The sequence below is a fragment of the Arvicanthis niloticus genome, unplaced genomic scaffold (genome assembly GCF_011762505.2).
Source record: "Arvicanthis niloticus isolate mArvNil1 unplaced genomic scaffold, mArvNil1.pat.X pat_scaffold_668_arrow_ctg1, whole genome shotgun sequence".
Classification (NCBI taxonomy): domain Eukaryota; kingdom Metazoa; phylum Chordata; class Mammalia; order Rodentia; family Muridae; genus Arvicanthis; species Arvicanthis niloticus.
In genome coordinates, this window is record NW_023046281.1 from 36302 (window position 1) to 46761 (window position 10460).

At 46.3% G+C, this 10460-nt stretch overlaps 1 pseudogene; it reads left to right on the top strand.

Annotated features, from left to right (window-relative positions):
- Positions 1–8465: 8465 nt before the first annotated feature.
- On the top strand, positions 8466–10201 carry LOC117702302 (splicing factor 3A subunit 2-like; annotated as a pseudogene).
- The last annotated feature ends 259 nt before the right edge of the window (positions 10202–10460 follow it).

Consider the following 10460-nt stretch of genomic DNA (forward strand, 5'->3'; position numbering starts at 1 on the left):
TCTATTTTGTTAAAAGTTAAATTCAAATAAGTGTCAAATGTAACTCAAATTGCCTTTTAAAAATTGTTAATAACTGTATGAACCTTCAACATCTTAATAATCCTTGCTGTGAAATGCTATAGATAAGGCTATTCATTCTGATTTGATTTCTTTCTTAGAGCTTCAGAGGTGAGCTCACATTACACCTGTGGACAAGGTACTGTTTGCAGACTGAATTAGGTTGTGGTCTCTAGTGTGATGTGAACAGCAGTCATGCAGCCTCACAAATACATCAGTCTACACAGAGTTCAAAACAATAAATAAGGTAAAAGCCTTACTTTCACAAGACCTTTGCAGGTTCTGGTCTTCAGATTGGGGACCCCGTCAATTGATCAGGCCGTGGTCAGCAGCAGGTCAATTTGGAGCAGATTTGACTGAGACCTCCATGTGACAGAAGGTAAGGGACACCCAGAGGCCCACGCCAGATTCCGCTGATAGGTCTTGAGAGAGAAGATTATATGAGACCCCACTAAGTTTGATCAGGACACATGAGGTTAAGCAGAGATCAGATAAGTTACCCACAGCCTTTCTAGACTAGCTCATAGAGACATTCTGTCAGTGTAGACAAGGCTCCAGAGGCTACAGAGACTACAAGATAAGTCATTGAAAGATTTAAGAAATATACTACATATTAAAATGATTAATGGTAATAACAAGTGAGAGAAGATTTAAAAGAAAGGAATAGAGAAGAGGAATAGAGAAGGTTTAGTGTAAGTCTAGAAGAAAAGAATAGAAAAGAAAAATAGAGATCAGTTGCTGTGAGTCCACAGGAATAGAGAGGAATAGGGGAGACTAGAGAGAGGTGAAGAAAAAAAAAGGTGACAGGAAAGAATTTACAGAAAGCAGAAAAAAGAGATTCCAATCAAAGAGAGATAAAACTCTTTGAAAAAGACCAGTGTGTGCATTGCAAGTAAAGGAGCCAGCTTCAGGGTCCAAGAGGGTCCTAACAAATAGAAGCCAGGGCCAGAAATCCCAGGCCTTGAAAAACATCCCAGATGGTGAAGATATTAGCTCTGTGTGAAGACAGTGATTAAGATAGACAGGGTCCTCCTCCAGGCCAATGGGCCAAAATATATTTATGGACTACCCGAAAATGGTGGACTAAGAGATGGGCTGGGTATCCCATTCATTTATGGTCATCCTAGACTGTTCCTACCCTCTGTCGGGTTGAGACTTACTCCCCAGGATTGGGGTCCAGACAGGCTACAACTAACTGACAAGAACTCACGGATAGAGGAAAGGCTCCTCCTACTGACTCCATCCGGGAGCCGAGGTAACGTGCTTTACAGACGGGAGCACTTTCCTCCATGCTGGTCAGAGGCAAGCCAGCACTACTGTGGTGGACACAAATGTCATCTGGACTGACTCCCCACCCCTGAGATCATCGGTGCAGAGAACAACCTTGAAACTTGGGGCTGACAAGAAGACCAACATCTGCATGGACAACAGGTATGCTTTTGCCACAGTCCATGCCTGCAAGGCTATATGCCAAGAGAGAAAACCCTGATGAAGCCAGCAACTGTGAGTACTCGTTGCCCAGGACACCAAAAGGGAGGAGACTCAGTGGCCTGAGACAATAACCGGACAGATCAAGTGTCTTGATACGGCAGCCTGTTCCAGTTGTGGGCCTAAGAGATGGCCTCAGTTAAAACACAGAGTAAGAAAAAGAACTCAGATTGCTAGCCATCCTGCCAGATACTATCTAGAGAAAAAGAGACAATGGTACACACAAGAAGAGAAAACTATACTCCCCAGAAAACAAAGGATTTACCAGGCTAAACACACAGATAGACTCTTAAGATATGAGTGCAACCAAGCAGCCAAGAGACTTAAAGCGTATAAGAAAAATAATAAGACTTAGAGTAGATAAGAAATACCTAGGAGAAAACAGCCTAGCATAGGGACCTTCTCGAGGTTTCAAGTGTCCTAGATAATTAGATCAGAGAGCAGTTTTAAGATAAGTCAGGAATTAAAGATCCAATATTTATATTGTCTTTAAAGCTCAGGACAGATAAAAAAAATATACAGGACCCTAAAATTAAACTACCCTTGGGAACTGGCGCTGGCTAGAGTGTCCCTTGTCCTTGTTCCACGCCCAGAATGTCCCTTTTGTGTGAAAAATGATTCTTCAGGCTACTAAGAGACTTCCTGGTGCTGCTGACCATCCGACCTCCTTGGAATCTACCAACGCACGTGCCTGAACATCCAGATGTCAGATCAACCTCCTGCTGTTTAGCTCAAGGTTGCCTGCTATCCTACAAGACTAAAGAACTGCAGGCCTTGACTCCTGAGACATCCCACCCTAGAGACACTGGGGTAATGCTGCCTTAGAGGGTAGGGCTTAGGGTATATACACCCAAGGTTAAATGACAGCTTATAATTACTAGATTAAAGTTAAAATGTGAATCTAGAGTTATATAGATTTGTTCCTTTTACAATTTCTCTTTATTATATATGTGATTTTATATATATATAGACAGCTTTGTGCCACAAAATGTGTAAAAGTCAGAGGACAACTTTGAGAGTGTGTTCCAAAGCAATAGAAATATTTCGAGACACCTAGCAAATAAAATAGAGCCCGAGAAGCCCTGTTAACAGATACTTAGTTCCTAAGATTAATAAATGGTGAGCTTGCAGTCAAAGATTATCATATACTTGTCCAGCTAGTTCCCGCAGGTACTCTTGAACTGAGTTTGAGATACACCCTAGATGATTCTGCAGACAGCCTATTTTCCTTGACTCTAGCTGTTACATTGTGACTAGGAGTGGCCATAGATATAGAGACAGGTGTAACTACATTGATACAGACACCTCATTACTTTCATCAGCTGAGGGCTGCCACTGATGTGGATTTGAGAGCCCTAGAACAGTCAGTAACAAAGTTAAGTTATTACTAGACTTGCTGTTTCTTAAAGAAAAAAGTCTGTGTGCTGCTCTAAGAAAAAATGTTACTATTATGTAGACCATTCAAGAGTGACCAGAGAATAAATTCAGAAAAAAAAAGTTAGACCAGAGACAAGATAGAGATGCACAGCAACTTTGATTCGAGAGTTGGTTCAATCCTCCCTTGCTGGACCCCTTGTGATTTTACTTTTGCTCTTAACCATAGGCCCCTACATTTAAAATAGATTAATAACTTTTGTTAGAGAAAGGATAAATGCTGTTCAGCTTTTTGTGTTGCGCCACCAATATAAGACTTTGGGTCAAGAAAATGGTAATTATGATACTGGAGTTTAAATTTTTCTAAAGATCCAGATCGGAAAAAGTGGGGTGAAAATAGACTATTAATAATTGAGTTTTTATGATTAAAAACATAACCAAATCGGAAAAAGTGGGGATGTAGAGTGAAAAATTATAAAGGCCATCTTATGAAATATGTGTAAATTTTTCGCCTTAGACCTTGGGCAGAAAAGCACCTGCCAGCAGGTTTGGGTCCATCTAATTAGTTACAGAGGAGGGGGGAGTTACAGTACAAAGGCCTGTTAAGAACATCCCAGAAACTGACTGGCCAAGGGAAGAACTACACCCTGCCCCATGGTACGGCCTACTAGTGTTCAAAAGAGGTAAAACAACCAATCCTGTGCACCCGCGTGAAAGTTCGATTTTTCCCTACCCCGCACATATATAAGCGCTATGCCCCTGAGCCACGAGGTCAGTCCCTCTATCCCCTATGTGAGATATGGGGATATGGGCTGGCCCAGAGCTCTGATTTAATAAACCACCTCATGTACTTTACAGCAAGATGGTCTCTCGTGTGTCCTTTGGGTGCATGCTATCCTGTGACTTAAGTGGACCCCTTTCTGGGGAGTCCCGGACCTTTCAAATGGAGGCTTCAACTTGTCAGTCTTCCAGGAGAGACATACTCTGCTTCTAGAAAGATGGCAAAGTTTGAAACTGCCTTCTTCTCCTAAGGAAAGGTACACTGAAGTACCTGAACCAGGAAACCTGCATCCGTGTGTGTGAGTCAGACTGCGCAGCCGTGCTCCTTTGTTGGTCTGGGACAGTGAGGATGGTTTCTGAGTTTCTTCTATTGCTCCTGAAAACAGGCACAGTCTGTAGCATGGTGGGAGTGGGAAAGGGGTGTGGAGGTCACAGTCTCCTGCTCACTTAGGTGTCTCCCAGGAAGAGGAGGAAGCAACGATACAGGATGGGGGGGCAGGCTGCTGCTTTTGAGGAATTGCTGTGGACTGGGCAGCCAGCAGTCTGGCAACACTTTCCCAGGCTCCAGATGGCTCCAGGATGAGAAAAAGACAAAGGGAGATGATTTTTTCTAGAGAAAGTGTCAATGGATGGGCTGGCTTGGAAATATCCTGTTTTATGTGTGATACTGGTGACTGTGCATGCACAAGTACTTCCTAGTTACACAAACTGGATAAAAATGTGATTCATATCTGCTTCTTTCATCCTCATTACTGCCTCCTCCATCTCATCTCTCTTCACCAGAACTCAGACTACTCAGCACAGATATTTAGCTCATCCCCAGGCTCCATCCTGCCACTGGCTCAAGTCCGTCAGCTGCCAAGCATGGTCCAGGAAGAGCCTGGGGGCCAGAGAAAGACATCCTCAGGGAGGCTGCTTGGCAGTAGTATGCACCTCCTGTGGAGTGATCCACTTTTAAGAAAAACTTTTGGGGGTGTGTGTGTTTGTGGAGAGGGCAATTTTTCTGGAGAAGAAAAGGGAAGCTCTAGGCTTCGAAGGAAGAAGTGTGAGTCTCATCTGCCTTCTGTTTTTTTGTTAGAGTCTTATGTGACCTTGAGTGACTCATGTGTCTCTTAAGAATGGGGCTTCTTCTCCAGTCCAGGCTGTTAGGATGGATGGTCTTCTTCATGGTCCGTACAGTCTTAGCTCTGTGATACCCTGGGGGTCAAGGAGGCATCTGAGTGCATTGGTTTCTTTTCCTGTAAGACTGGTCTGAGGTGAGGTAGGTGTTTCCATAGTTGGGGGTGGAGTAGTGAAGGGGGTCAGGGAGAGGGGCACTGTAATGATTAGTGTTACTGGTCACATGGTTGGTGTTTTAGGAAAGCTGAGTCAGGTATTCTGATTCACTTTCTGGTGACAACAACCATTGGAATGTTAAGAATTACTCTGTCACTGTCTTGTGGGCCAGTGTCTTGTACTCTTTCCATTCCTTTGCCAGGATCTGTGTCCACCAAGTACTTGTGTGTGTTTCCCTGGTGTCTCGGTCTATACGAGTGCTGTCATGTTTGTTGTTCCCTCCAACCTTTTCTTTCCTATTTTATAGTTTCATCCTACCGTTTTGGTTTGCCACACTGCACAAATATTAATTATACAAAGACTCCGTGGGCATAGATGTTTAGTGCCTTATGACCAGTGACTATCACTCAGCAGCTTGGGCTCCTGGCCACTCTCATCTCGCCACCTGCTGGCCACAGGTGGTAGAACTGCCTGTGGTGTCTTCAGAATGATTCTAGCTTGGTTTGGGGCAGGGAGACTTCTTTGTAGGCCCTGGTCTGTGTCATGCACACATCATGGATCTGGAATATGTTTACAAGAAACCAAATACATTTATCTTTTCTACAAGCATGGCAGCAGTTTGTTGATGCACCTGCCCTTTCTAGTGTGAGCTTAGAAGTTAGAGATCTTACAACCTGCTCCTAATTAGAACTCTTCCCTGGAAGAGAAGAGAATTTTACTATCCCACTCCCTGACATTCTAATTACTTAGTATTTTCAGAATTCCTGTGACAAACCACAAACTAGAGCAAATCGAGTTTTAAAGACACATTTCTTAAATGTCACTACCACATGACATGCTGAAGTCGGGTGCGGATCCTAGGAAGAATGGGGATTCTAGCTGAAGGGGAATGATTCCCCGTGTACTTGCCAGTGCTTTCTGGGAATTGGATGGATACGGGGATGGTGGGTGGGTCCTCATGCTATACTCAGGTGAGGACCTCCTCTAGGCAGGTGACCCTCAGCTTGATGTAGAGTGGAGCAGGTAAAAGTGCTGAAGGAGTGGAGACAGCATGGTAGGAAGGGCTTAGCCCGGATTCAAAGCTTCCTCACTGGAACCAAAGGAGCAGGCACATCTCAGTGGGGGAGAGGAGGACCAGTGCAGGGAGGGAAAAGGGAGCATGGCGCTAAAGCCAGATTACTCACCACAACAACTTGCAGCCAAGTTACACAGCAAGACCTGTTGTGGTGACCTCCATCAAACACACACACCTATCCTGCACCTATCTGCTTACAGTTCCCTGGACCACTGGAGCCTGAAGCAGCCCTGTTCTGAGTCTCAAATCACCATAGGCAGATGGGACCCCTGTCGGCGCTTAGGCTAACTGCAGCTTGTGAAACCTCCTGGATCTGCAGCCCCAGGAACAAATGCATACTCTCAGACTTGAACTTGGACCTGACCCTAGCTCTGATTGGACTTCAGGGTTGGGCCAGGATGGGGCACGGGAGGGGGGAATCTCTGGGTTTGTGTTTTTTTTTTTTTTAATCTCAGCCTTGGTATGTTCATGGGTCCTCCTCTTTCTCCAGCTTTACTCCTTACCTAGTATCTTGCCCTCAGTCCAAACAGCAAGACAGATGGGCTCACCCCATCTCACTTCCCATTCACCTGCCCCAGGGAAAGATATTGTGAACTAGAAGCAGAAGTCCTGGGCTCCAACTGCAGCACCATCACTGACATTTTTTGGGACATTGGACAGAGTCTTTGCTCTCGCCGGGCCTCAGTTTCCCCACCTCAAATAATTAAAATAATCCCTTAGCTTCTAGCATTCTCATTTGACTTTCAATTCCCTAGGCTATGATGCAGATATGGAAACTAAGGCCCAGTGATGTGAGGTGACTTGCCTGCCTCTTGAGTACCTGGGAGATAGCCTTATTTATCAAAGGCCAGCAGAGTGTTCAACCACACCTTACTGTAAGAGATCCCAACCTCACTCCCAACCTATGCTTGAAGCCCCTTGTGGAGCTGTGTTGGGTAATGTCCTGGACTGAGGGGTCCAAATCACACTCTGGTTTGGCCTCTGTGCACTTTGGGCAGGACATGATGGCCTTGCAGACAGGGTCTTATAAAATTGCTACACTTGCTTGGTAAATTGTAGCTTCTTTTTGTGTTTGTTGGTGTTTATCTTTCCTAGATATAAAATTATAGTGGGCAGGGGCTTGATGAGGTTCATATCTGTGTATCCCAGAGTCTAGCACAGAGTAGGAACTCTGGTTTGCATACTGTGGAACCCGCCCCCACTCATGAATGAACTGCCTCCTCATCCCCCACTCCCTGATGCTTTGCTGCCACCTCCACCTGGTGCCCTGCCCTATTGCCCCCAGTGAGTGTGATTTCTCTGGTACACCTGAACCTCCCCAGATGCCTGCAACACCTCCAGAGGTTTACCCCCCAGCACCAGTACCATATCTACTAACATATGGGGTCCATTCCCCCAGGTCCTGGAGTTCATCCTCCAACATCAGTGGTCCATCCAACAACATCTGGGGTCCATCCCCCAGCTCCTGGAGTGGACCCACCATTACCAGGTGTGCACCTGCCGAATGCAGGGGTCCACCCACCAGCTCCTGAAGTGCACCCACTAGCACCAGCTGTGAACATGCCAGCTTCAGGAGTCCACCCACAAGCCCCAGGGTTCCACCAACTAGCTCCAGGGTCCACCCTCACCCATCATCTGGTGTTCATCCTCAGGTTTCAGGGGTAAACCCATCAGTTCCTGAATTCTACTCTTCATCCCCTGGCATCCACCGCCCATCCCCTGGAATTCACCCTCAGGCACCACGGGTGCACCCCCAGCCTCCTACTGCAGCCCACCTAGCTGCCCCAGTGGTGCACCCTCAGCTTCCAGGGATGCACCATCAAATACTGGGGTGCACCCTGCTCCTATGCCTCTCATGCTAAAACCCCCATTCCCCTCAGATGGCCCAAGGAACACACATTCATTTCCCCGGGCAACGTGAAGTACCAACACCCAGCATCTGTGGTCTGTGTGGTCTTTCACATGACCAGTACTGGGTAGGTTTTCTGTTTTGTCCTGCCCTGTGGCTATTAAACAGTCTCCCCCACATCAAAATAGAAAAAAAACACCTGTTCTTCTGTTTTCCATATAAACCCTGTATTAGCCTTCCAAGCCTTATTCTTTGTTTTGTATACTATGTACAAATAAGTACATGTATTACAGCTAAAATGCATGATACAATGTAAGGCAGTTCCCTTCTGTAGAAATACACAAGGCAGAGGGCATGTGTACTTTCTGAGTTAAAAACACTCTTAGAAAGCTGAAAAACCTAAATAGACTTTCCTTGTGCAATTTGACTTAAGACGTGTTTTTTGATTTTGGATATGGACCCTTTATTAGCCCACCGAGCATTGTTCTTTGTTTTGTATACTATGTACAAAAAAGTACCTGTATGACATCTAAAATGCATGATACAATGTAATGCAGTAAGGGTCTGTACAAATGCACAAAGAGGAATGCATTTGTACTACCTGAGTTAAAGACAACTGGTATACAGCTGTAACCACTAAATGCAAGTGACTTGTACAGTTTCAGTTAAGACAGGCTCTGAGGCACAAGGTGAAATCCTGGTCTTAGGGGAGATTTAGCCCTGGTTGCAAGGCCTTGTCCTGTCCCCTAAAGCACCCATGCCTGCATCATGGACTTCCAGCACTGAACTTGGAGGCAAAACTGGGAGTGAGGGCATGGCTTCCTCCTCAGAGAACAACCTGGACCAGAGAGAGAGCCTGAGGCAACTGGCCCTGGAGACCATAGACCTCAACAAGGACCCATATTTTATGAAGAACCACCTGGGATCCTCTGAGTGCAAACTGTCTGACTCTGCATAACAATGATGGGAGATACCTGTTCCATATCCAAGGGAAGAAACATCAAAGTATCTTGGCCCAGCGAGCTGTCAAGGAAGCCAAAGAAGCCCTTGCTCAGCCTGCACCAGAGATGGTAAAGGTGAAGGTCAAGAAGTTTGTAAAGTTCGGCGTCCCTGGTTACAAAGTGACCAAGCAGAGGGACACAAAGATGGGACATCAGAGCCTGCTGTTCCAGATTGACTACCGTAAGATTGCAGAGGTCATCACGCCTTGCCACCACTTCATGCGTACCTAAGAGCAGAGATTCGAGCCCTTGGATCTCCACTGGCAATACCTGCTCATGGCTGCTGAGCTATATGAGACCATTGCCTTTAAGGTGTCAAGCTGGCAGATTGACAAGGCTGAGGGCAAGTTTTGGACCCACTGGAACCGAGAGACCAAACAGTGTTTTCTACAGTTCCAATTGAAGATGGAGAAGCCTCCAGCCCCTCTCAGCCTCCAAGCAGGACCACCCATTCCCTCAGGAAATCAAGTGGTCCCTGCCCCCACTCATGAATGGACTGCCTCCTCATCCCCCACTCCCTGATGCTTTGCTGCCACCTCCACCTGGTGCCCTGCCTCTGCCACCTATTGCCCCCAGTGAGTGTGATTTCTCTGGTACCCCTGAACTTCCCCAGATGCCTGCAACAGCTCAAGAGGTGCACTGCCCCAGCACCAGTGCCACATTCACTAACATCTGGGGTCCATCCCCCATGTCGTGGAGTCCATTCTCCAACATCAGTGGTCCATCCAACAACATCTGGGGTCCATCTCCCAGCTCCTGGAGTGGACCCACCATTACCAGGTGTGCACCTGTCACATGCAGGGGTCCACCCACCAGACCTTGAATTGCACCCACTAGCACCAGCTGTGCATATGCCAGCTTCAGGAGTCTACCCAGGAAAGCCAGGGTTCCACCAACCAGCTCCAGGGGTCTACTCTACTCCATCATCTGGAGTTCATTCTCAGTTTCCAGGGGTAAACACATCAGCTCCTGAATTATACTCTTCATTCCCTGGCATGCACCGCCAATCCTTTGGAAGTCACCCTCAGGCACCATGGGTGCACCCCCAGCCTACTACTGGAGGCCACCCAGCTGCCCCCGTGGTATACCCTCAGCCTCCAGGGGTGCACAATCAAATACTGGGGTGCACCCTGCTCCTATGCCTCTCATGTTAAAACCCCCATTCCTCTCAGATTGCCCAGGGAACACACATTCATTTTCCCTGGCAACTAGAACTAATACCACCCAGCATATGTGGTCTGTGAGGTCTTTTACATGACTAATACTGGGTAGGATTTCTGTTTTGTCCTTCGCTGTAGCTATTAAACAGTCTCCCCAACATCAAAACAGAAAAAAACCACCTGTTCTTCTGTTTTCAATATAAACGCTGTATTAGTCTCTCAAGCATTATTTTCTGTTTCTGAAACTATGTACAAAGAAGTAGCTGTATTGCAGCCTAAACTGATGCTACAATGTAAGGAAATTCCCGTCTGTAAGACTACCCACGTAGAAAAGCCTGGGTACTCCCTGTGTGTCAGGCAACTCTTAGATAGCTGAAAGCACTAAATGCATGTGACATGTG